The 26,420-nt window shown below is 47.8% G+C and overlaps 1 protein-coding gene across 3 annotated transcripts in view; it reads right to left on the bottom strand.

The window, feature by feature from the left end:
* The window catches only part of SEMA6C (semaphorin 6C), a 142,442-nt gene extending 132,909 nt beyond the window's left edge, over positions 1-9,533 (bottom strand). Inside the window, exon 1 of one of the 3 annotated variants that reach the window (XM_081173502.1) lies at positions 9,202-9,533. The gene's annotated coding sequence lies outside the window, so the exon portion shown is untranslated. Of the gene's footprint in view, positions 1-5,592; positions 5,693-9,201 lie in introns of those variants that run through there. The other 2 variants (XM_081173504.1, XM_081173503.1) reach the window with 2 other exon arrangements.
* Between the last annotated feature and the right edge of the window lie 16,887 nt (positions 9,534-26,420).

Genomic DNA, 26,420 nt, shown 5'->3' with positions numbered 1-26,420 from the left:
GATGTGCGTTCTAATCAAGGAAATCAAGCCAAAGTTATGGTTTAAAAATTTGTTGGTGATGTTTTTGTGTTGTTTTTGGAAAATTAACAAAAATGTTAAACAAAAACGAGGGCAGGGAGAACCAGGCAAATCACCGTGCGCTCCTTGGGAGAAAGTTAGGATAGAAATTCCAAACAGTCGTACCTTGGACCCCAAACGCCTTGCGAGTCGAACGTTTTGGCTCCCAAAGGCCGCATGCCCAGAAGTGAGTGTTCCAGTTTGCGAACGTTCTTTGGAACTTGAATACGGGTTCCGTGGCTTCGGAAGCCGCACTTTGGTTTCTGAACGTTTTGGAAGTTGAACGGATTTCTGGAACGGATTCCATTCGACTTCCAAGGTACGACTGTAAATCAATGTTGAGTCCAGGTTGGTTGGAGACAGGTGATTTTGTTAACAGGGCGACCCCCTTCTGGAAATCTACCTTGGAAGGTGACCCAGAAACTACAACTAATCCAGAATGCGGCACCTAGACTGGTGACTGGGAGCGGCCGCCGAGACCACATAACACCGGTCTTGAAAGACCTACATTGGCTCCCAGTACGTTTCCGAGCACAATTCAAAGTGTTGGTACTGACCTTGAAAGCCCTAAATGGCCTCAAAAGCCCAGTAGACCTGAAGGAGCATCTCCACCCCCATCGTTCTGCCCAGACAGTGAGGTCCAGCGCCGAGGGCCTTCTGGCAGTTCCCTCCCTGTGAGAAGTGAGGTTACAGGGAACCAGGCAGAGGGCCTTCTCGGTGGTGGCACCCGCTCTGTGGAACGCCCTCCCATCAGTTGTCAAAGAGAACAACTACCAGACTTTTAGAAGACATCTGAAGGCAGCCCTCTTTAGGGAAGCTTTTAACGTTTGATGGATTACTGTATTTTAATATTTTGTTGGAAGCCGCCCAGAGTGGCTGGGGAAACCCAGCCAGATGGGCAGGGTATAAATAATAAATTATTATTATTAATCGGAACATCAAGGGTCTCCCCCAAAACAGCAGCACTCAAGACATCAAGATATTTGATCCCCGTTCCCTGTAAGGGAATCTCCACGTGGTAAGAGTGGCGTAGCGTGGGTTGTCAGCACTCGGGGCAAGGCAAGTAATTTGCACCCCCTAACCCGTGGATTTGCGCACCCTAACCCTAACCCCCAGATGTTGCGCCGGGTGCGGCCGGCCCCCGCTGCACCCCCCACGCTACGCCACTGCGTGGTAACAAAAGCAGGCAGATACCGATGTACTGGAGACCTCCCAAATTTCGACAGAGGCGAAAAACGTTGTGGTTCTATCAGCTTTCCAAAACTCAACTCAAGTCCGATCGATTCCCTGACTTTCTGCTCCCCCAACCGCCAGCTGCCCATCCTCGGTCTTTGGGCTCCTCCTCGTCCTCCTGCCCGAAATCTATATAAGCAACATCAATTGTTGCAGAAATTATTAACCTTGCAGCTCGTTCAACGCATATCGACCCGTAAGCTTGTTCGATGCAGGCTTAATGCTACGAGAAAAGGCACTGGGATTTCCCATCCATTCAAAACCCAGGACTTAATTCATGCCCCAGGTGCGGCTCATGAATCTTCGATGCTCCAGCTTAACCCTGGCCCATCCAGGGATTAAAAGAAGAAGAGGGTCCCTGAGAAAGTGCAGAGTGCACTTCCACTGGAAAACCATGCAAAATTAGGGGAACGGCCCACAGGAGGACCTTAAAGCCTGAGAAAGAGAGAAAGAACTGGGTTCAAATCCCCACTCAGCCATGAAGTTATTTTCCCTGGACCTTCGACTAGTAGTAAACTCTCTCAGCCTCGCCTACCTAACAGGGTTGTTGTGGGAAATAAGAGAGGGAGGGAGGAAGGAACCATGGAGGAAAAGGCAGGATGTAAATGCAACAAATAAATAAATTATCCCATTTTCGTTTCCGTTTTTCAAGGAACTACGCAATTAAAGCACACTTTTAAAACTGTTGCACCGCATACGAAATGTTTTCACCACGCTCACGGCCCTGATCTTACTCTTTTCTTGGGCGAAAGGGATTTTGAAAATAAATAAATAAACGAACGAGCTGCCGAAACGCCAGCCTTATCCCCAAATTAATCGCAGGAGCGGATAGCGAGCCACCAGCAGCGAAAGCCCCTCACGGCATCTCGGCGTCGCTTGACAGAACGAGGGCAATGGACCCTTCAGATTAAGTGAGGAGCAACAGCCCCCTCCCCATTCTCTGCAGAAACCAAGGCGATTAAATTCCCCTCTCGCCCAAATCCCTGCTACGAAACATTCCAGGGGAAAGCTTCCTTAAGTAACCTTTCAAAAACTTTAAAACTGGGAGCCTGTGACCAGCAGGCTCAGTGGGCAACTGGGAGTCCAGCAACCTCTTTTCAGGGGCTATGGGGTCATCATTCCTGCTTTGAAAACTACGGCTAAGGCAGGCTAGGGGAGAAAATGGACGACAAATAGGATTTTTTTAAAACAACAACAACTTTCCAGCTAGTTTTTCCGAGGGCGCTGCTAGCAGGAAACAGAGGGATGCTTTCACCAAACTTGCCCGTAAAAATTGTGTGTATCTGTGGGTTGTGTGTGTGGATAGGGGGTTGTTCCTTTGCTGGATCTGCTCACCAAACTTCCTGCCATTCCCCCACCCCAGTAACCCCCCCCCCGAGTTTCCCCTTCCCACCCCATGCAATTCCCGAAGCTTGCTTTCCACCTTCCCAACCCCACTGCTTCATGCAAATCTGGGACGGTGATGCAGCACTGCATATCCTCCAATGGGGGCTGCGTGACGACAGCCTTCAGTTTTTATGCATATAGGAAGATAGATCAATAGGCAGAGAAAGCGACTTAGGGGAGTGGTGCCTCGATTTTTTTTCGTTCGTAATTAACTCCCCCTCTCCTAGCATTCTACTTTAAGCAGACAAAATTCAACAGGTGCGGTTTTGCTCGCAAGGGGCTCTGTTCAAGGGAAAAGCTTCACCCACAGGATTTCTTTGGAGGGCAACTAAACTGGTGGGAAAGTATGCAAGCATCCAGATCAAACTGCAATCTTCATCACCGCACCTTCTGCTTCCACTTGGCACCCCACCCATGGAGGAGGGAGAGAAACTGGAGGTTAACCGTCTGGAACTGGGACCCCTCCCCTGGCAAAAGACGCCTCTCAAAATACGGCTAAAGGTGGTAGAGAATGAGACCTTTAATTGTGGGTTCAAGAACCCTTTTGTTGGGCAAAAGATTCCTCCTTGCAGTGAGTTGGACTAGCAGTGGTGTCCAAACTTTTTTCAAAGAGGGCCAGATTTGATGAAGTGAAGGGCCGTGAGGGCCGACCAAAGTGTTGTTTTTTAGGATTTTTTTTAGGATTGACGTTGTTGAGGGTTTCTTTAGGATTTTGCCCCAGGAAATCAACTGCTACAGGGGCCAGATGAAACCGACTGGCGGGCCGGATTAGGCCCCCGAAACGGACTTTGGACATGACCCTCATGGCCCCTTCCAACTTTACAGTTCTACGGCTCTATGATCCCCTGATTAAAATAATTAAGTAAAAGTGAAGCTTCATGGATTACCACCGTTTACTAGAGCAGAAGCCGAGAGCTTTGAGTTTTATTTACTTCACAAAATTTGGGGCTGCTTGATTGTAAGAAAACCTCTAAGCAGTTTGCAAGAAAACCTCTCTGGAGGCCAACACAATGGCCCTACTCAGAGGTGACCCACTTAAATAATCAAAGGTGTAACTCTTGGGAACACTAATTTCAATGGGTGATTTCCAACAGAGTTCTGCTTAGCATGAACCCATTGATACGGATGGATCTAAGTTAGTCGTGTTAGTCAATGGGTCTTCTCTCCGCCAGTGGGTTTGCTTTGAATTGAACTTTGCAAGAGACAAATGTAAGTCCCCTTGGGTGAAAATCTCAGTCTCCCAGCCTAAACTACACCGCAGGGTTCTTGTACGGCCAGAGTGTGGACTCTGGCCATTTGGAGGAAATATTTTGAAAGTGGACACTTACAAAAGGGGCTGGTTCTCTATTAACCTTTTATAAAAAAAAATCAAAACCAGAAGCTGCTGCTTGAGGAATTCACTTTCAAGCATAAAAATCTTTGAGTTTATCTACCGCTCTTTCAAATGCGCAGAACATTCCCTTATTCCCATTGACAGCCTTACAAAAACACCCTTGCGAGTTAGGCCTGTGATGTTTGAATGCATTTGTTCAACAGGTTAAAAACGAACATAGACCACCAACCCTCCACAAACACGCTTTCCAGGGTGTCCACACCGCCAAGATTTAAGATGAAGACACAATAGACAACTTGAATCAATAAAAACAACAACATAGTGGTCCCAACCTCCAAAGTTCTTAAAATCTTAGCAAAGTAATAAAACAGCTCCATAGAATTCTAGATTTGTAAGGGGCCACAAGAATCATCTAGTCCAACCCCCGGCTCAAACTCCCAACCCTGAGATCAAGAGTCTCACGCTCTACCGACTGAGCTATCGCCTGTCAACAACCAGTAAAACAAGTTATTAGAAAGCAGAACCACAAAATGTGGAGCAGAACGAAAACAAGCCTTCGGGGTTCTCCTGAACGCCCATGCAGAGGAGGCCCACACACTTTCCTCCTTTCTAGGGAAGGTATTGAAAGCCACAGGAGGCCACCACAGAGAAGGCCCTGTTTTATTTCCCTATGAACGAGAGCCTGTGATGAGGTCTGTGGCAGAGGCAACGGGGGGACCCAGGAGCTGCAGGCAAGGCTAGTCCTACTCAGAAAACTCCAGTGGCTCCCCAGCTTTTGGGGGCCACTGCAACCCTTGGCGCCACAAACTCATCCCCTTACCCTAGAAAAAGCATTATTTGGGGCATGTTGCCTTGGGCAAGTTTAAGCAATGTACAAATTTAATTAAATAATAACAATTCGGAATAGCAGTTTGCACGACTCATTAGGGAAGATAACAACACGACGACATTCAGAACAATTAACTGCACGTTTGTTCAAAATCCAATTAAAACTATTTAGCTTAGTTCAAGACAACTGATGAATTTGATCCAGTGCCACCAGCTTCTCAAAGTCTGATAGTCATTTAGCAGGAATCCTCAATGTCACATTTAGTAACTGATGTACTGCAACGCGCGGTAAATTCTTAATGCGATGTTAGGGCTTGATGGAGAAATAGCAGTTTCCCCTAGGTCTGGTTTAAAGCCACGTAGCAGGAGACTTGAATCACCACCTCCAGTCCCCCTGCTTCTAAGTGCCCCCCTAAATTATCCCACTGCCCCCCCCCCCACAGGACAGGACTGATCACTCCGGGAACCACTGAAACAGGCCCATCAAAATCAATGGGCATCACCAACTTAGGTACCTTCATTTCAATGGGTCTACTCAGAGTGAAAATTATTTGGAGACAACCCCTGGGTCATCCTAGGGGGCTAGGCCTGTGATTGCACCCCATGCCAAAGGGGTGAGACCACACCCCCATTTCTCCCATAACCGCCCATGGACACAAACACCCACCCAGTTCACAACTTCTCTGACAATTAAGAGAGTGCAAATCTGACACACACAAAAACCCCAAACCACCTGCTCATACGATCTGGCAAACCTTTCCAGAAGTTGCCACAGATAAGACACTCTGCCCGTGCTCAGAGACGCTGCCTTGGGTGGTGTTTCCTGTATTTCTGTGGCTGAATGCTCTGCTGGGAACTGGGTTCTAACTAAAGTTCAAAGCAAGCCCCATGCTGTCTTATAACATCACCATCATAACAATTTATTATTTATACCCCGCCCAGCTGGGTGGCTCCCAACAGAACGTTAAAAACACGATAAAAGATCAAACATTAAGAACTTCCCTAAACAAGGCTGCCTTCAGATTTCTTCTAAGAGTCAGATAGTTGTTGATTTCCTTGACATCTGGTGGGAGGGCGTTCCACAGGGCGGGCGCCACCACCGAGAAGGCCCTCTGCCTTGTTCCCTGTAACTTGGCTTCTCGCAATGAGGGAACTGCCAGAAGACCCTCAGAGCTGGACCTCAGTGTCCGGGCTGAACGATGGGGGTGGAGACGCTCCTTCAGGTATAAAGGGACCCCTGACCATTAGGTCCAGTCGTGGCTGACTCTGGGGTTGCGGCGTTCATCTCGCTTTATTGGCCAAGGGAGCCGGCGTACAGCTTCTGGGTCATGTGGCCAGCATGACTAAGCCGCTTCTGGCGAACCAGAGCAGCGCACGGAAACGCCATTTACCTTCCCGCCAGAGCGGTACCTATTCATCTACTTGCACTTTGAGGTGCTTTCGAACTGCTAGGTTGGCAGGAGCAGGGACCGAGCAACGGGAGCTCGGTCCGTCGCGAGGATTCGAACAGCCGACCTTCTGGTCGGCAAGCCCTAGGCTCTGTGGTTTAACCCACAGCGCCACCCGCGTCTTTCAGGTATACATTACTATTATTCCTCAGGAGCAAAGTTTCTGGAAAGCTACAAGTATTGCCATTCATTTCACACGGGGAGATGGAGTATCAGTGGCTGTACAGATGTTGTTGGGCTGGCTCAGGGATGGTGGCGGGGGTTGGAATATGCCAACATCTGGAGGACCAGGCCACAGGTGACTCTCATTCCTTGGGACAGTTTAGCAACCTCTGCAGTGATCTATACAACACGCCCACATGGTTAGGCCCATCTCAACTGTATTCCACCCTCCCCACCTGGAATTAAGAAACCATCTCAGCCCTCAGTTGCCATCTCTGTCGCAAGGACCAGGTGGGAATGAATGGGGTTCTGGAAGGGATGGGAACCTCCAGCTCAGAAGACAAATCCTAATGATGGAAAGAGTCTTGCTAGCACAAGGATGGAAGAATGAGGAAACCCCAACGAAAGAACAATGGCAAGAAAAACTGATGAGCTATGTGGAATTGGCTAAACTGACATACAAACTGCGTGATAAGGACAATCGTGACTTCAAGGAAGAACTTTTTACAAACTATCTAAAAAGACAACAAAAAGATTTGGACTCCTTGGCAGGTTTTGAATGAACATCCACAAATTTATTAGTTGAACATATGATAGGCAAGGCAAGGATCTGTACAATTTTATAATATGCAGAGAACAATATGGGTAAAGAAACCAGAGAGGGGAGCTGAGGGGAATGGGGGGAAATAATGTAACTGATTATTTGGACTGATAATGTGTTATGTTGTTTAATAAAAATATTTTTTTAAAAAAGAAGAAGAAGACAAATCCTAATGAGGGCGTCCTCAGAAGTCAGCCCCGCACAGAGTTTGGCAAGGTCTGTGCACATCAAAAGAGCCCCATATCATTAACAGGTAAAGGAGGGCCCTTTCAAAGGTCTTTTCCACCTTACTGCCAGGAACATCAGGAGCTGCCTTCTACAGAGTCCAGCTACCTCAGCACTGCCAGCACGGACTGGCAGCAGCTCTCCAGAATTCTAAGCATTTCCCAGTTCTACCAGGCGCTGCAAATCACAGGAGGGGGAGAGAGTTCTCTTGAACTTGGGTCCCACAGAGGAATCTTTTAGAATTTTAGAAGACATCTGAAGGCAGCCCTGCTTAGGGAAGTTTTTAACGTTTGAAGTTTTATTTTGTTTTCAGCGTTCTGTTGAAAGCCGCCCAGAGTGGCTGGGGAAACCCCAGCCAGATGGGCGGGGTAGAAATAATAATTTATTTATTTATCATCATCATCATCATCATCTGGTTGCCCACTGGGAGAACAGGAGGCTGGAGAAGCCCCCCGCCCCCACTTTGTCCTGATCCAGATTCTTCAACTCAACTCAAACAAAACCAAGCCCTCATCTAAGCGTTTACAAACAAAAGATGAACCAAAGTTTGCCAAGTCTATTTACTGCAACAGGTCTACTCAGAGTAGGGCTAGCATTGGATTCAACCCTGTGTGTGTGTGTGTGTGTGTGTGTGTGTGTGTGTGTGTGTGTGTCTCCCCCCACACACACTTTTTCTTGGATTCTGGCAGTCCCAGAAGTCAGCTGAGCCTACTTTGTCCAAGATCAATGCCACAAAAAGAGTTTCTGAGCTGGCTCCTTTGACTGCGCCTCCTCCCCCTTTCCCCTCTCCGGCTACGAAGGGAGCTCAGTTACAATTCTCCAGCTGTGTGAGTTTTGGCTTCACTTAATTGTTTCAAAACAAGAGTTTTTTTGGCCACAGGATGGGAGTCCTGGAACTCCAGCCAACTCCACACACACACACACACTTTTTCTCTCTGCGTTGCTTGCCCCCTTCAGCGCACACGCACACACACCAAAATAATAGCCTGGTTATTTGGGGAGGAAAGGAGAGTCCGACTGGAAAACAAGCTCGTGGCTTGATCCCTTGAAAGTAAACCGAAGTCCCCCAAGAAGACAAGAGACATAATTCGAGGATCTCAGCTCCTGCCCGTAACCACCACCACCACCACTTCCTCCTCCCTGCCTTTCTCGGAGGAGAAGTTTCCAAGCCAAGAGCAACAACGGAGCCGAAAGCCAAAGCAACAGAGCTGGAAGTTCATCAGGTATAATTTCGCCGCCAGCAGCTCTGGGCGAAATTTCTGACCAGGAAATTGACTTACGAGGCGCTTTGGGTTCCAAACAGTGGCGCAAGCTGGGCGAAGTAGTCGTGCAAATAGAATATTAACAGAAACACAAACAGAATGCAATTTTAAATTCGTGTATTATTACTCCTTGACGATTTTGTTTTTGCTTAACACCCAACCAGTTATTGGTTACTATTACGGACACTGCAATTGAAGCTCTCATGGTTTTGGGGGGGTTTTTTTGAAAAGTGACGCTTGTTCTTCTTCTTGTTAAACATCTAATGCAATTTAAAAAGAAAAAAGTGCGTGCGTTTATTTATTTATTTAAAGGGGGTGGGCAATGAAATCGACCAGCTTCCTAAAGTTGAAACTGAGGGGGGTGGGTTCTGTTTCGCGATCCTCGGAGTGGGTCGGAACTGACGCGCAAAGAGAGAGGGCGCGCGCTGGTTTGGGGGCTACAGGAGAACGGTTTGTTGTATTTTGGGAAGGTTGAAGAGGGGGGGTTGAGGGTTTTTTTTTTCCTTTCCTTTTTGGGGGTGACTAGATGCAAGCCACCCCGCGCGCCAGCCGCCGCCGCAGCGAAAAGACCATCGCCAGAGCGCGCTTGGCAATACAAGCCCCAAGCGCATCCTCGCCAAATGAACGCCTCCCGCCTCCCGGAAAGAAAGAAAAGATTTTGCTTACCTTGGGAATCCAGGAGCTCTTTTTCCTCGCCTCTGCAGAGGAGAAGGGATGGGGGGAACCGTCCGAGGGGAGGGAAGAAAGAGAGGGGTTCTGAAAAGGCAGAGCCAGTACAAAAATAAAAATAAAAAATAAGGATCAATCTGGTGCAATTCTCTGCGCGCCTGGAGAGGACTTAAAGAATTAGATGCCTTGCGTGGAGCTCCGATGGCTGAGCTGGAGGAAGGAAAGGCATAAGGCAGGGGTGGGGGGAGAGAGAGGGGGGGGAAAGAGGTGGAGAGACGGCGAGAAAGCTTACAAACAAAGCCCCTGGCAAGGCACAGGCTCGTAACTCAACGCCCCAGCGCAGGCCAGCCCGCCCCTTGCAGCAGGGCGCGCCAATCTGCGCCGGGCGCCCTTGCGCGCAGCTCCGCCTCGCCTCGCCCGGCCCGGCCAGGCCCGCCTTCGCCTCCCTCCGCCGCGAAAGCTGGGATCGGGGCCTCGGGCGGCAGGAGGCAGGACCCGGGCACGGGGAGCAAGAGGGTCCGGGTGACCTTCAGCTTCCTCCGGAGAGCAGGGCGGTGAGGGAGAGGAGGGCGCAGGATGGAGGAGGGAGACAAGGAAGCAAAAAAAAAAAAAAAAGACCCAACTCAGCACTTTGCTAATGCAAGGGGGGGGGGGTTCGAGAGAGAGCCCTGCTCGGAGTAGACCCGTTGGGGTTGGAGGGCGGGGCGGATCCGGTTTGGGGTGGCAAAGTTGCGCTGGGGTAAATCGGCGAGACTTCAGCGCTTGCAGAGTTCAGACGTTGTTGTGGTTGGAGAAGCGAAGCAGCTGAAAAGAAAGGCTCTGATTTTTTGGGGGGAGGGGGGTGTTGCAGGACTGAGCCCCCCTGCAGGATTTAATTCCTAGGCCAGCCTTCCCCGCGTTAGAAGCTTTTTTGGAGAATAATGCCGTTCTGCGGAACAATGAGGACTGGAATCTTGACTTCATTTTAAAGAGCAGTGCTGTGGTTCAGGGGTGGAACAGCTGCTTCATGCAGACATTCCCTGTTCAGTCCTCCTCGTCGTCAGATGGGGTTGGGAATGTCCCCCGTCGGAAACCCCGGAGAGCTGCTGCCGGTCCGTGTCAACAGTATGGAGCTATATGGAACATGGTTTGACGCAGGATAAAGCATCTTCCTAGGTTCCTATTTGAAAACATTCTGAAATAGCTGCAGGATAGCTCCGCTGGTAGAGGTCTGGGTCGAGGGTTCGATTCCCAAGTTGGGCAAATGGATTCCTGCGTTAGAATGGGTTGGGCTAGATTCTATAATTTCTGATTCTATAATTTCACGAGCAACACTGTGTCGCAGGGGTCACCAAACTTTTTCAGCAGGGGGCCGGTCCACCGGCCCTCAGACCTTGTGGGGGGCCGGACTATATTCTGAAAAAAAATAAACAAATTCCTATGCCCCACAAATAACCCAGAGATGCATTTTAAATAAAAGCACACATTCTACTCATGTAAAAAACACGCTGATTCCCGGACTGCCTGCAGGCCGGATTTAGAAGGTGATTGGTCCGGATCCGGCCCCCGGGTCTTAGTTTGCCTACTCATGGTTAAGGAGAGCAACAGTCAAATAAAACAGGTCAACAGAAGCTGAAGAATTAATTTGTTTTCTTCTTAAGCGCCTTTCTGGGTCCTGCAGGACTCACCCAAAGAGAGCTCTTTCCCACAGGTGAGCCGCAGTATGCCTCTGAGCATGGGCTGAGTGCAATTCCTGCATCTTCCAGTAACTGTTGCCTGCCTTTCACCCATCCAGAAATGGGGCTAAGGAAGCTCAAATTATTGGAACAGTTCAGGGCCTCAAAATTGTCTTTAGGCAACTATTCAACACGTTTAAGCGACCCCTTGGTCAGTTGCGGACTCTACTACATTGAAGGTTTTTAAGCAGAGATTGGATGGCGTCAGGGGTGTGTGTATGTGTGTGGATATATTGCTGAATTGTCAAAATGCCAGGGAAAGCCCCGATATATGGCAACCCAATGGAAAAAGCAGCAGAAATGGCTCCTAAAGCTTAAAAGCACTATTTTGGGGGTGAGGTTCCCCCCAAAAAGCTCAACAATTTGGGGGTGTCAGGAATTTTGCTTTTTGAAATACGGCAACCCTAGTCGTGGATGCTTTAGCTGAGATTCCTGCGTTGCAGTGGGTTGGACTAGATGACCCTCGTAGGGTCCCTTCCAACTCCTGGGTGATTCTATTTCTCCTACCAGGGTCTCATTTGGGGTTGGATGGACCACGCTTACAATTCCCTTGAGTAGAAAGGACATTCATTCGATGTCTGATGGTGTGAGCGGAGTCAAGTCTTGTCTGTCTCTCAGTAGACAAATAAGGAGCCTGAGGACTAGCAACTGGTTTAGTAATATAATAATAATAATAATAATAATAATAATAATAATAATAATAATAATAATAATATTTATACCCCGCCCATCTGGCTGGGCTTCCTCAGCCACTCTGGGTGGCTTCCAACAGAATATTAAAATACAATAGTCTATTAAACATTAAAAGCTTCCCTAAACAGGGCTGCCTTCAGCTGTCTTCTAAAAGTCTGGTAGTTGTTTTTCTCTGGTGAGAGGGCGTTCCACAGGGCGGGCGCCACACCGAGAAGGCCCTCTGCCTGGTTCCCTGGAACTTGGCTTCTCGCAGGGAGGGAACAGCCAGAAGGCCCTCGGAGCTGGATCTCAGTGTCCGGGCAGAACAATGGGGATGGAGACGCTCCTTCAGGTATACTGGACCTACCTGTTTCACCAGGTACTGCTCAAGGTGAACAAAGGGACCAGAATATAACATCAAACACAATATAACAGTATTATATATATATATATATATATATATATATATATATATATATATATATATATAAAGGCAAAGGGACCCCTGAACACTAGGTCCAGTCGTGGACGACTCTGGGGTTGCGGTGCTTGTCTCGCTTTATTGGCCGAGGGAGACGGCGTACAGCTTCCGGGTCATGTGGCCAGCAGGACTGAGCCGCTTCTGGCGAACCAGAGCAGCGCACGGAAACGCCCTTTACCTTCCCGCCAGAGTGGTACCTATTTATCTACTTGCACTTGACGTGCTTTTGAACTGCTAGGTTGGCAGGAGCAGGGACTGAGCAATGGGAGCTCAAACCGTAGTGGGGATTCGAACTGCCGACCTTCTGATCGGCAAGCCCTAGGCTCTGTGGTTTAACCCACAGCGCCACCCGCATCCATATATATATGCTGTGTGTATATATATATATATACATCCATATATATATGCTGTGTGTACCCGTGAAAATCTACGAAAGCATATATATATATATATATATTTGCTTTCGTAGATTTTCACGGGTACAGGAATGCAGGTTTTGGTGTCTTCGGGTGTCTTCCCGTGTAAGAGTTGGGGTGTCTAGGCGACGTTTCGACGAGGTCTCACTCGTCATCTTCAGGCTGGTGCTTTCGGCTTCTTGTTACTAGAACAGAGCAGGATCTCAGTGTTTGAGTTCCTATAAATACTGTTGAGGGGGTGTGGTGTATAGCCTCCAACGTTCTGGGCAGAGAGGAAGTTCCTAGGTTAATGTGCCTTTTCTTCTTTTGTTCATTAATTACTTGAGGGATATCTTGAGTGATTACTTGAGTGATATTCTGAGTACCACTTAGGAGGGTCATTAGGTGTGGATTAGTTGCTAAAGCTTTCGTGTCTTGACCTCTTGACCTTGTAAAGAGTTTTTCTGAGAAGATGGCTGTTAGAAAACCAAGGGGTCTATGAAATACCCTGCAAAGTCTGCCCAGCCACGTACATTGGACAAACAAACAGACGAATAAATGCACGTATCGCAGAACACAAGAATGCCGTCAAAAAAGAAGAAAAAACTTCCTCTCTTTACCAACACATGAAAGAAACAGGACACGAAATTAATTTTGCAGATTCCAAATTGCTCTTTAACATGGAACATCACCACAAGAGAATAATCATGGAAGCCATCGAGATAGAGAAACACCCTCACAACATGAACAAGCGTGACGACACGTCCCGCCTGCCAGACATCTGGAAATTAGCCCTCCCCACAAAAACCGACACCAGAACCAGAGGCACACAGAACGCCATCTCCAATCAACCACACCAGACCCAAACCCAGACCCTCTCCACAGATAAATTACAGACACCATCCAGTAGCCAAACCATAGTGGCACCTCCGGATGCTGCACCCCCCTGCAATCCCTACACAGATCTGGCTGGCACAGGGCACAAAACCACAGCTCGCCCCTATACACGAAGCCAAGCCAGAGCACAACTAAGTGCAGTACAGCCATCTTCTCAGAAAAACTCTTTACAAGGTCAAGAGGTCAAGACACGAAAGCTTTAGCAACTAATCCACACCTAATGACCCTCCTAAGTGGTACTCAGAATATCACTCAAGTAATCACTCAAGATATCCCTCAAGTAATTAATGAACAAAAGAAGAAAAGGCACATTAACCTAGGAACTTCCTCTCTGCCCAGAACGTTGGAGGCTATACACCACACCCCCTCAACAGTATTTATAGGAACTCAAACACTGAGATCCTGCTCTGTTCTAGTAACAAGAAGCCGAAAGCACCAGCCTGAAGATGACGAGTGAGACCTCGTCGAAACGTCGCCTAGACACCCCAACTCTTACACGGGAAGACACCCGAAGACACCAAAACCTGCATATATATATATATATATATATATACACACACACACACACACACACACACACACACACACACATATAAAATACACACCCCAAACAACTTGTGGGGTAGGACAATTAAATTCAACCAATAAAGCAGATGAACAACCACTGCCACCAGTTTATCTGCCTGGGGGAATTTTTGGTCCTCTAGACATTTTTCAGTTCCCATCAGCCCCAGCTGTCTTGGCCAATGATCAGGGATGATGGGAGTTGTAGTTCAGCAGCATCTGTAGACCCAAGGGTCCCACCAGCCTTGAGTAGAACAAGAGGAGAGGTCTGTGTCTGGACAGCAGGTGGAAATCGCAGGTGAGATTTCAGCTGAAGATCAGGCACAGCATCCAAACTCAGCCTTACACAAGCTAGTGGTCCGGCAGATGTTTGGGACTACAACTCCCATCAGCCACAGCGAGCACATGCAGAACTGCTGGCTGATGGGAGTTGTAGTCCAAACCTGCAGGCCTCTGGCTTGCAGAAAATCGCACAAAGAGTAGACTGAAATGGCTGGGCCTGTTTACCGTAATTTGGATCCATCAATTTCGCTGGATCTACTCTGAGCAGGACTTAGCTCATCGCCTCCATTTGTTTCATTCCCTGCTCCTGTAACGTGAGATGGTTTTAACTCTATTAATTTCATCCAGTTTACTCTGCCAGTGAGTGTAGTACTGAGCTAGATAGGACTAATGTGTTGCTATATCGGGGCTAAGAAATCCCCACAGCACCAGTTCTCAAGGATCCTTGGAAGTATCCATGGCCATTTGAACTGAGGAGGTTTCTGTTGTTGTTTAGTCGTTTAGTCGTGTCCGCCTCTTCGTGACCCCCTGGACCAGAGCACGCCAGGCACTCCTGTCTTCCACTGCCTCCCGCAGTTTGGTCAAACTCATGCTGGTAGCTTCAAGAACACTGTCCCACCATCTCGTCCTCTGTCCTCCCCTTCTCCTTGTGCCCTCCATCTTCCCCAACATCAGGGTCTTCTCCAGGGAGTCTTCTCTTCTCATGAGGTGGCCAAAGTTTTGGAGCCTCAGCTTCAGGATCTGTCCTTGCAGTGAGCACTCAGGGCTGATTTCCTGAAGAATGGAGAGGTTGGATCTTCTTGCAGTGCACGGGACTCTCGAGAGTCTCCTCCGGCACCAGAATTCAAGAGCATCAGTTCTTTGGCGATCAGCCTTCTTTATGGTCCAGCTCTCATGACTAGGAGGTTTCTAGTCCTCATGAATTGCAGGTAGGGAACATCGCATAGCAATATGGCATTATGTCAAGTGCTAGGCCTGCCCAAAGTAGACCCATTACAACTAATAGGCATGGTTAGCTTAGATCCATTCATTTCATTGTGTTTACGCTGAGTAAAACTTCTGTATAATCACTTTTGTGGGTCTCCTGCTGCTATTCTGCAACACCTAAAGGTTTTGGGTGGCCCTCCATGGCTGACAAAATGTATCCTTAAAACAAAAAAAGGCCACACAGAGAGACACACAATTTAGTGGTATGGCTCTTCGCTATGGGTCCATGTGGCCCCCAGCTTGAAAAATGTCAGCCACTCCATCCCTACCTAATGGTATGATTTGTTTGACAGTGGAACTGCCCGCCTCATGAGGTGGTGGACTCTCCTTCGCTGGGAGTTGTTCCAGCAGGGTCTGTGGGACTTTTTGGCACAATCCTGTACTACGGACTGAGTCGGAGGGTTGGGATGGATGACCACAAAGGGTCCCCTGCAGCTCTGTGACTTTAGGATGAATGGGTGCCGAGAAAAAGCGTTTGCTTTTCTTCGTTATATGGAGGGAATACTTCTCCGCAGATGGTACTTGCTGTAAAATACATACCACCTTTTTTTTTAACCCAAAAATAAAAAAAATAGTACAAAGCCTGCTTTTTTGTTTTCCGTGAAGGCTGTTTTAGTCGCAAGCAAAATTTCAGCAATTAATCAACTGAGGGTTTCTTGAAGGAGGTGACAGCTGTGATCTAGAGAACAAACAGTGGATCTCTCTCTCTCCGATAATACATTTATTTGCTTGTTTTATTCAATCCGTTTGTCAGCTTTTTATTTGTTGCATTTATACGCGTACAGATTTCTCCCTCATCCTCGTTTCATCGTCACAACAACCCTGTGAGGTCGGCTGAGAGAAGCAGGGATTAGCCCAGGGTCACCCAGGGTGCTTGGTGGCTGAATGTGGAGATTTGAACCCAGGTCTCTCGGGTCCTATTCCGACACCCTAAGCGCTTCACCACAACGGCTTTGTTAACTGGTTCCGGTTGGAGGGTGGAATCCCCAATTCATCTTTCGTAGAGTTCCCCATCTCTGTTTAAAGTCAGAAAGTACCATCAACACACTCACTCCGAATCATAAAGTGGTGCTTTTAAGTTAAGGGTTTTTATTTTTCAATGAGAGAGCAGCTATAGAGCTTGAAAGCAGAATTGAAACTCTAATAAAATACCTGCCCCTAAATGCCATTCTTGCCACACATTAGAATAACTCGGCAGCAAATCCTCAAATATCTTCAGAGCTAAAATATCAAAACTGGGTAGAAAATGGAAAGGACATCTTCATGCAGAGCATAGTTAGACTGTGGAACTCCCTCCCACAGTGAGGTCCACCAGCTCTCATCAGATGTCAAACAGTTAAATAATTAAAATAAAAAAATTCCTTCCAGTAGCACCTTAAAGACCAACTAAGTTAGTTCTTGGTATGAGCTTTCGTGTGCATGCACACTTCTTCAGATAAATAATTATATGACTTTGAGAAGACATCTGAAGGCAGCCTTGTTATAGGGAAGTTTTTAATGGTTGGTGTTTGATTGTGTTTTTGATATTTTGTTGGAAGCCACCCAGAGTGGCTGGGGCAACGAAGTCAGATTGGCAACATATATTATTATTATTATTATTATTATTATTATTATTATTATTACCCAGAGATCCCACTGGGGATGGAACTGAAGGACTTCTGCATGCATGTGGTACTGCAGAGCTATATCTTCCTATAGAAATAGAAATGTAAGGTGTCGTCACGCACAACCTTTATCAAAAAAACAGAAGCCTTTCTTCTAGGGATAATAGGACATACCGAAAGACCAGAAGAAATGATTTATGCAAGCAGCCTCAGCTGCCAGGACGTTTGATGCACAGAAATGGAAGGGAGATACCGTCCCAACCAAGGAAGAGTGGCGAGCAAAATTAATGGACTACGCAGAAATGGCAAAACGTCCGGAAGAATAAGAAACCAAGAAGACAAAAAGCCTTAAATAAAGAACGGGGAAGTTATGTAGTTATTTAAAGAACTATTGTAAACAACAACAACAACAACAGCAACATTATTTATACCCCACCCATCTGGCTGGGCTTCCCCAGCCACTCTAGGCTGCTCCCAGCAGAATAGTAAAAGCACAATAAAGCATCAAACATTAAAAACTTAAAGGGCTGCCTTCAGATAAAATCAAGCAGTAAAAGGTGATTTGGGAGGGAAAGTAGAAAGAATCTAAAAAAAGAAGTCAAGAGGGAGGTGTAGTTTAATTAAACAATTTTTCTATGTAACCAGAGAAGGAGGGGAAGGAAATCGAAAACGAGGGATACACATGTAAAGGAAGATTATTGTTAAACTGAAACTGAAAATAATCTAGATCATAATATAAATAGATGGATAGATAAAAGGTGTTGTCACCAGGAAGTTCAGAGTTGGCCAGCGACATGGGCAAGGGCGGAGCTCCTAGTTCCTTCATATCAAGGCTCAAATCCTCTACCCATTTCCTGGTAAGAAGCCCCACTGAACTCAGTGAGACTTACTTCCAAGTAGACATTATGCCATCCAGACAGGTTGTGCTATTGGCCTTTCCAAAAGCTTTCGACAGAGCGCCTTGCTGAAGATTCCTCTGCAAGCTTAGCATTCGAGGAAGAAGAGGAGAGCTTCTTTTGTAGGCCAGGAATTGGTTCATTTGCAGGAAGCAAAGGGCAGTTCTCCCAAATGGAGAGAAATAGAAAGTGGAGTCCCCTGAGGATCGGTATTGGGACCTGCGGTTTTTATATTATCCAGAAAGGATGTTTAGATAAGAGCGAGCAGTGAGGTGGCCAAGTTTGCTGAAGTTCAGGGTCGGTAAAACAAAAGCAGAACAAAAATGAGAGAGAGAGATTGAAGGACCTCTCCTGACTCAGTGACTGGCCTGATCCAGAAAGCTCTTCTTGTGTTGGGCTTGCTTATCAGAAGGTCGGCGGTTCGAATCCCCACGACGGGGTGAGCTCCCATTGCTCGGTCCCTGCTCCTGCCAACCTAGCAGTTCGCAAGCACGCCAGCGCAAGTAGATAAATAGGCACCACTGCGGCGGGAAGGTAAATGGTGTTTCTGTGCGCTCTGGCACTCGTCACGGTCTTCCGTGCACCAGTAGCAGTTTAGTCATGCTGGACACATAATAATAATAATAATAATAATAATAATAATAATAATAATAATAATAATAACAACAACAACAACAACAACAACAACAACAACAACAACAACAACAACAATAATAATAATAATAATAATAATAATAATTTATTTATACCCCGACCTTCCCGGTTCAGAAAACCAGGCTCAGGGCGGCGAACAACAAATTTAAAACACTTAATTGATGCTACAAAAAACAGCATAATATACAGTATAAAACGTGAATAACAATAAAATAAAAAATCAATTTAGGGGGAAAATCCATCTGGTAAACATTAGATGATCACCAGGGCTAGCTGGCTAAATTAGTCCTATTTGGGCCAGCGAGGAGACCAGAGGAGAATTAGCTGGGAAGCTTTCTGCGGACAAACGCCAGCTCCCTCAGTCTGAAAACGAGATGAGTGCCGCAACCCCATAGTCGCCTTTGACTGGACTTTACCGTCCAGGGGTCCTTTGCCTTTACCTCTTGTGTTGGAATAAATAAATATATTTATGGGATGATTGGAGCGGAGATGCTCTCAGATGTCTGCTGGAGACCAGAGAGAGGACTGTGGCACACGCGCATCCCCCCAGAGGCCGGCACAACCAGGAAATAACAGGATGAGGCGCGCTCCCTGTGGAACAGGCCGGCAACCGCATCTTCTTCCCAGGCTGAGCTCATTAGTTCCAGCGAGCGGATCCATTAGTGACACTGGCAATTAAGTGTGCAAAAGCAACGGCAACGTGCGACAGCCGGCCTCTCCCCAGTGGGGGGGTGGGGCGGTGAGGCACCCTTAGGAAAGATGGGCCGAGCCCCCGAGCCACCATGGGGTGCGGTCTCCAGGATTCTTGTTAAGAAAATAAAGATGGGAGCGAGTTGTTGAACGCTGGTTTCTGGGAATCCCAGACTCTCTGAGGGAGAGTCCCAGGTTTACAGAAGCCGTCCCGGTTTCTGACTGGATCCCGGAACGTCCCGCTTTTTCTTAGGATGTCCTTATTTTCGTAGGAGAAATGTTGGAGGGTATGGACCTGTGAGCCAAGAAGATAAGAAACTATACCACCTTCAGAAGACATCTGAAGGCAGCCCGGTATAGGGAAGTTTTTGAATGCTTAATGTTTTGTTATGCTTTTATATACCGTATTTTTTGCTCTGTAAGATGCACTTTTTCTTCCTAAAAAGCAAGAGGTCCCTGGAGCCGAATTTACTGAGGGGCAAAAAGCAGATCATTCTCTCTTTTTTTTTGAAAGAGGGAAGTGGGTGTTGAAACAAAGCCGCTGATTGGCAAGCAATCGGGAAGGGAGATAAGGGACGCTAGCAATAAAGGAGGCTGCCTGGGAGGGGGGAGGTAAAAACCCATGGATCCTCAGGATGTTTGCATTGTGTCATCCCAAATTCACCAACAGATCACATAGCATGTCCATGGCTACAGCCTGCACACACAAAAACATGCATCCAGTGTTTCGTGGGACCGCAATGGCTGAAGCCAAGGAGCCTGCATTCGCTCCATAGGACGCACACATTTCCCCTTAATTTTTGGAGGGGAAAAAGTGCACCCTATAGAGCGAAAAATACGGTACTTGCACTTTGACGTGCTTTCGAACTGCTAGGTTGGCAGGAGCAGGGACCGAGCAACGGGAGCTCACCCCGTCGCGGGGATTCGAACCGCTGAACTTCTGATGGGCAAGTCCTATTATTATTATTTTTGGGAGGGGGGGGGTCAGTTTATCGGTCTGGATTTGGGGAGCGCAGTGGCAAAGGTGATGGCAACCACCAAAGTTTTCCATCAGCAAGTCTTCCTGCGTTGTTCCTCGCCAAGGTCTGAAGCTGCAGGCCTTTGGCTTGTATTTCAAGCTCGGCTTCTCGGCTCAGAAAAGAAACACACCCCTCAGGTTGCAACTTGTGGGGCTGCGAAGAGGAGGAACCGGCTGCTAGTCCAGACCGGCACCGGCAAGCCCAGGCTTGGAGATCTGCAGGGCACGCCGGCACCCACGCCCCTCCTGCGCTCCCCCAGGTTTCCCTCCTTTGCCCAAGGTTTCGACACTCAGATTTTGTCGGATCAAGAGACGAGAGAAGCAGACCGGGCAAGAAGAGGGAGAGGCAGCGAGAGACCAGCGGTCTGCGCCAAGAGATCCCTCGTTCGAAAAAGTGCCTCGCTTCCCCAGAAAGGACGCAGGCTGGGTGCCATTTGCACAGTTGGCTTGCATCTTGTGCAGGCGCCGAGTTCCGAGGGTTCTGAGTTCGAGAATCGCTTATACTCAAAGCCTCAATATTTTAGGCACCTAATCTCTGGAACTCCCTGCCTCTTGATTTCAGGCAGGCGCCTTCACTGTACCCTTTGCAAGGCCTGCTAAAACATTCTTTTAAAAAATAAATCTCTTTTATTGAGCTTTACATTGCAAATTTAAATTCAAACGAAAAACATCCTCGTCCTCATTTAGGATTCCCTAAATCGTCCGACTCCCCATCACCCCTCTGTGGTTACCATTTTCAAACTTTTCCCACTGCTTCACTTATTTTCTCATATAATCCAATTTTCCCCTAGTTCTTAATACATTACAAACATTATTCAAATCCTGCCAAAGTTTTTAGTTGTCTCCAATGTTCTTTTAAAAAGGTAAAGGGATCCCTGACCATTAGGTCCAGTCGTGGCCGACTCTGGGGTTGTGGCGCTCATCTCGCTTTACTGGCCGAGGGAGCCGGCGTACAGCTTCCGGGTCATGTGGCCAGCATGACTAAGCCGCTTCTGGCGAACCAGAGCAGCGCACAGAAATGCCATTTACCTTCCCGCCAGAGCGGTACCTATTTATCTACTTGCACTTGGACGTGCTTTCGAACTGCTAGGTGGGCAGGAGCAGGGACCGAGCAACGGGAGCTCACCCCGTCGCAGGGATTTGAACCGCCGACCTTCTGATCGGCAAGTCCTACTAGGCTCTGTGGTTTAACCCACAGCACCACCCGCGTCCCTAATGTTCTCTTAGATACATTATTAATTTTCCCCATTCCTTTTTAAAGTTCTCCTCTTCCCGGTTTCTGATTTTCTTGGTCATTTCGGCCATTTCGGCGTAGTCCATCATCTTCATCACCCATTCGTCTCTGGTCGGGACTTTGTCTTCTTTCCATCTGCTAAAACATTTTTGTTTGGAAAAGCCGACCCAGATGTTTAGGAAACTTAAGCTGTTTTCAGTCAGCTGTTATTTTAACTTCTCAAATGTCCTAAATTATTGTTGCTCATTTTTCTAGCTGGTAATTTTACCGTTTTTTCCCCTCTCTCTCTTTTTTTGTAAATTGCTTTGAGGGTTTTTTCTCTCTCTCTCTCTTTACAATCCAGTGGAGTAGAACTTTTACGAAACGAAACAATAAATAAATAAATATAAAGCAGTTTCCTGTATTTCTGGGTCCTGGGCCCGGTGAGTTTTGACGTCTTTGTGAAAGACAAGGAGCAAATGACAAATCTGTAGGTGACACTCTGACGGGCGGGGTGGCTAATAGCTCGGAAGACAGATTGGCAATGATCTTGACAGGAGGGAGAAACCGAGCCAAGACTAACAACATCAATTTCAGCCGAGATAACGTGCCGAGTGTTGCAAAGAGGGAGGAAGAGTCAGGCGCAACCCAGACAGGATTGGCGAATGCCAGACTTGGCACCTGAAAGGGATCTGGGTGTGTGCTTGTTTTTAATAGACTACAAGGTGAACGTGAGCCAGGAATGTGATGCTGCGGCAGAAAAGGCAAAGGTGATCCTGGAAGCTCAAATCACCAGGAAATAATGCCCCCCCCCTGTTCTGTTTTGCCCAGACCCCACTCGGAGTCTAATAATAATAATAATAATAATAATAATAATAATAATAATAATAATAATAAATTTTATTTATACCCCGCCCTCTCCAGCCAAGACCAGGCTCAGGGCGGCTAACACCAGATATAAAACAATGGATTGAAATACAACTTTAAAAAACAAGATTAAAATACAACATTAAAATGCAGCCTCATTTCAGCAGAAACTCAAAAACTTTTCTGGGGATGAAAATGTCAAATCTTCACCAAGGCTAACTATCCAGACTGGTCCTACTTGGGCCAGAAAAAAGCCAGGGAAGTCCCCAAGTAGGAGTTCCATCACAGAAGGAAAAAAGGAAAAAAGAAAGAAGGAAGGATATTAACAAGATGTGGGATTAATTTGGAGAAGGGTAACAAAGATAGCTTGGTTAGCTGAAATAAATGGATGAATAAAATTAAGACGCTGCTTGATCGGAAAGGGAACCTCAAAGCCGATGGAATAAAAACAATGGAAATTTCAGTAAAAACAGTTCTAACTTATAGAATAAGAGAACAAGAAGAACATAGGTTGAACGAAGACGGGGAAATGTTTATTGAATATGCGAGGGGAAATGGTGTACGTTGGAAAACATAGGCAGCATTAAGATAAATTCAGCAGTGTAAATAAGTTTTGATGGAAGTAATAATGGAATACTGAGCGGTTTAGTTGGTATAAAATATGCAGGGATTTATGTTATGCAAAATGAACCATGGAAAGAGAAGGAGGGAAGTCACTGATATTTTAAGGTTGTTGAAATGAATATTCTAAATTGTAAAACAGAAAAGTTAATAAAAAATTTATATATATATATATATATATATATGCTTTCGTAGATTTTCACGGGTACAGGAATGCAGGTTTTGGTGTCTTCGGGTGTCTTCCCGTGTAAGAGTTTGGGTGTCTAGGCGACGTTTCGACGAGGTCTCACTCGTCATCTTCAGGCTGGTGCTTTCGGCTTCTTGTTACTAGAACAGAGCAGGATCTCAGTGTTTGAGTTCCTATAAATACTGTTGAGGGGGTGTGGTGTATAGCCTCCAACGTTCTGGGCAGAGAGGAAGTTCCCAGGTTATTGTGCCTTTTCTTCTTTTGTTCATTAATTACTTGAGGGATATCTTGAGTGATTTCTTGAGTGATATTCTGAGTACCACTTAGGAGGGTCATTAGGTGTGGAGCCCAGAAGCTTTCCCCGCCTTGCCCCCCCCCCCCGTTATGTGTTACAGCCCTCCCCGGTCCTCTTGTTGGAAGATTCAGGACACGTACAGTATAAGGAAGTGCTTCTTTGTGCCACGCACCTGTGAAACTCCCTGCCACAGGAGGCACGGATGGCCACCCACGTGGGTGGCTGAGGATGAGACACAGCCATGGAGGAGGGGGGGGGCTATTGATGGCTACTAGTCAGGATGGCAATGCTCTGAACCCAGAGACGCTTCTGAACCTAGTTGTGGAAGCTGCAGCGGAGGAGAGCTGGTGTTCTGCTTTCCCACGGTCTCTCCAGAGTACAGTGGTACCTTGGGTTACAGAGGCTTCAGGTTACAGACTCCGCTAACCCAGAAATAGTACTTCGGGTTAAGAACTTTGCTTCAGGATGAGAACAGAAATTGTGCTCCGGTGGCAGTGGGAGACCCCATTAGCTAAAGTGGTGCTTCAGGTTAAGAACAGTTTCAGGTTAAGAACGGACCTCCAGAACAAATTAAGTTCTTAACCCGAGGAACCACTGTAGAACATGCTCTGGTTATCTCCCGCTTGGACTACTGCAATGTGCTCTACGTGGGGCTACCTTTGAAGGTGACCCGGAAATTACAACTAATCCAGAATGCAGCAGCTAGACTGGTGACTGGGAGTGGCCACCAAGACCACATAACACCGGTCTTGAAAGACCTACATTGGCTCCCAGTATGTTTTTGAGCACAATTCAAAGTGTTGGTGCTGACCTTGAAAGCCCTAAACGGCCTCGGTCCAGTATATCTGAAGGAGCATCTCCACCCCCATCGTTCAGCCCGGACACTGAGGTCCAGCTCTGAGGGCCTTCTGGTGGTTCCCTCCCTGCGAGAAATGAGGTTGCAGGGAACCAGGCAGAGGGCCTTCTTGGTGGTGGCACCCGCCCTGTAGAATGCCCTCCCACCAGATGTCAAGGAAAGAAACAACTACAGTGGTACCTCGGGTTACAGACGCTTCAGGTTACAGACTCCGCTAACTCAGAAATAGTACCTCAGGTTAAGAACTTTGCTTCAGGATGTGAACAGAAATCGTGCGGCGACAGCGGGAGGCCCCATTAGCTAAAGTGGTGCTTCAGGTTAAGAACAGTTTCTGGTTAAGAACGGACCTGCAGAAAGAATTAAGTTCTTAACCCGAGGTACCACTGTATCTGACTTTTAGAAGACATCTTCAGCAGCCCTGTTTACGGAAGCTTTTAATATCTGATGAATTATTGTATTTTAATATTTTGTTGGCAGCCGCCCAGAGCGGCTCGGGAAACCCAGCCAGATGGCCGGGGTATAAAAAATAAAATTATTGTTGTTGTTCCCACGGGCAACTGCTTGGCCACTAGACTAGGCGATCCACTGGCCTGATCCTGCAAGTTCTCATGATGGTCTTCACCCGTCTCCTTCCGACAACGCTTGAAGGCCGTGTGAGGCACAGCTTGTTAATTGGACTGCAATCGATGCCCCAGACGGAACGCCATCAATTAAAGGCATCTCCTATCCCTTCGCTGTCCTCGCTCCCTCTCCGAATTAATCAGCTCCTGTCCCAGCCACCTTAAACCTCCCCTTCTCCGTCTCCCATTAGTATTTTTTATCCTTCCATCTATTCATTACACTCTTTCGCTCCCTAACCGGCCGAGTTTCACCCTTCCAACGTTTTCCCCACCCTCTCCCCTCTTTCTCCCCCTCCATTATCTCGCATCTTCGCTCTCCATCTATCTCTCTCCCCCTGACAAGGAGGTATGGATCCATACCACGCCAGGAATACCAATGCAGCCCCTCCGAAGCAGGTTTGGCGACGGCGGGCGAGGGGCTGCCGGTCTCAGTGCAAAAACAATTGTCTGGCCCAGTCAGTGGCTGCCAGTCTTCGGTCTATGTTGGGACAGCGGTGGCATCGTGGGGTAATGGTTAGAGCGTCAGGCCAGGACCCGGGAGAGGCCAGGGTTTGAGTCAGCGCTTGTGCTGGGCGCAGGGGTAATTCATGAAACGCAGTCCAGGTCCAGTCCAGAATCCGGAAGTTCTGCCAGGAGTCAGTCCGACAGGGCCAAGGCAGGAAACCAGGCAAGGACAGGCACAGAATCTCAGGCAGGTTCTGGCAAACAGCAACGTTGCTCCCGCAACCTGGGGCGGGGTCCAGCAGCCTTTTATCTCTGTCGGGGTAACGGCCGGTCCTGATCCCCTGGCGACTCACCTCCCTGTCTCGCCTGAAGGCGAGCACTCCTCCTGCGAGTACTTAGGTCTCTCCTTCTCTCAGACCTCAGTCTCTGCGGCTCAAGAGACGTCGGTGGGTGACTAGACCCAGAGGCCGCCTCAGCCTCCCCTGACCCAACCGGTAGTGGAGCAGCTGTAAGCGATGGCCCAGCTGGAGGCAACGAGGTCATCCCTGCATCTGGAGCCAGGGCAGGATCAGGCCCCTGACTCGGCCCAGCTGGTGCTTGTTGCAAGGGAACCTGTGCAGGCTGGGACTCTTCAGAATCAGGCCCCAGACTAGGGTCAGCTGCCGCCTGAGGCAAAGGATTCAGTGGAGACCGAGGCCCCTCTGGTTCCGAGCCCGAGTCCCAGGATATCACAGCGCTCAGGCATAAGACACCGTAAGGTGTGACCTTGGGGACCGGTCTATCCTGGATAGACCGGGACTATCCTGTGGAGGGAAAAGGCATGGTGGAGGTCAGGGCCGGATTGAGGTTGGATGAGGCCCTCAGCTCCTGAAGGTAATGGGGCCCTTTATATGTCCAGCTGTCCTTTGTCAGCAACAAATTGCCGCTGTTTTTTGTGTTGAACATATGCTAGACGGTAATTTATGGACCTCATAGGTATCCAAAGGGACACGGGTGGCACTGTGGGTTAAACCACAGAGCCTAGCACTTGACGATCAGAAGGTCGGTGGTTCGAATCCCCGCGACAGGGTGAGCTCCCGTTGCTCGGTCCCTGCTCCTGCCAACCTAGCAGTTTGAAAGCACGTCAAAGTGCAAGCAGATAAATAGGTACCACTCCGGCGGGAAGGTAAACGGCGTTTCCGTGCGCTACTCTGGTTCGCCAGAAGCGTCTTAGTCATGCTGGCCACATGACCCAGAGGCTGTACGCCGGCTCCCTCGG

This window comes from Podarcis bocagei, assembly GCF_964188305.1.
Source record: "Podarcis bocagei genome assembly, chromosome: 16".
Classification (NCBI taxonomy): Eukaryota; Metazoa; Chordata; class Lepidosauria; order Squamata; family Lacertidae; genus Podarcis; species Podarcis bocagei.
Note: the sequence above shows the minus strand (reverse complement) of the source record. Positions and strands in the feature narration are given on the sequence as shown.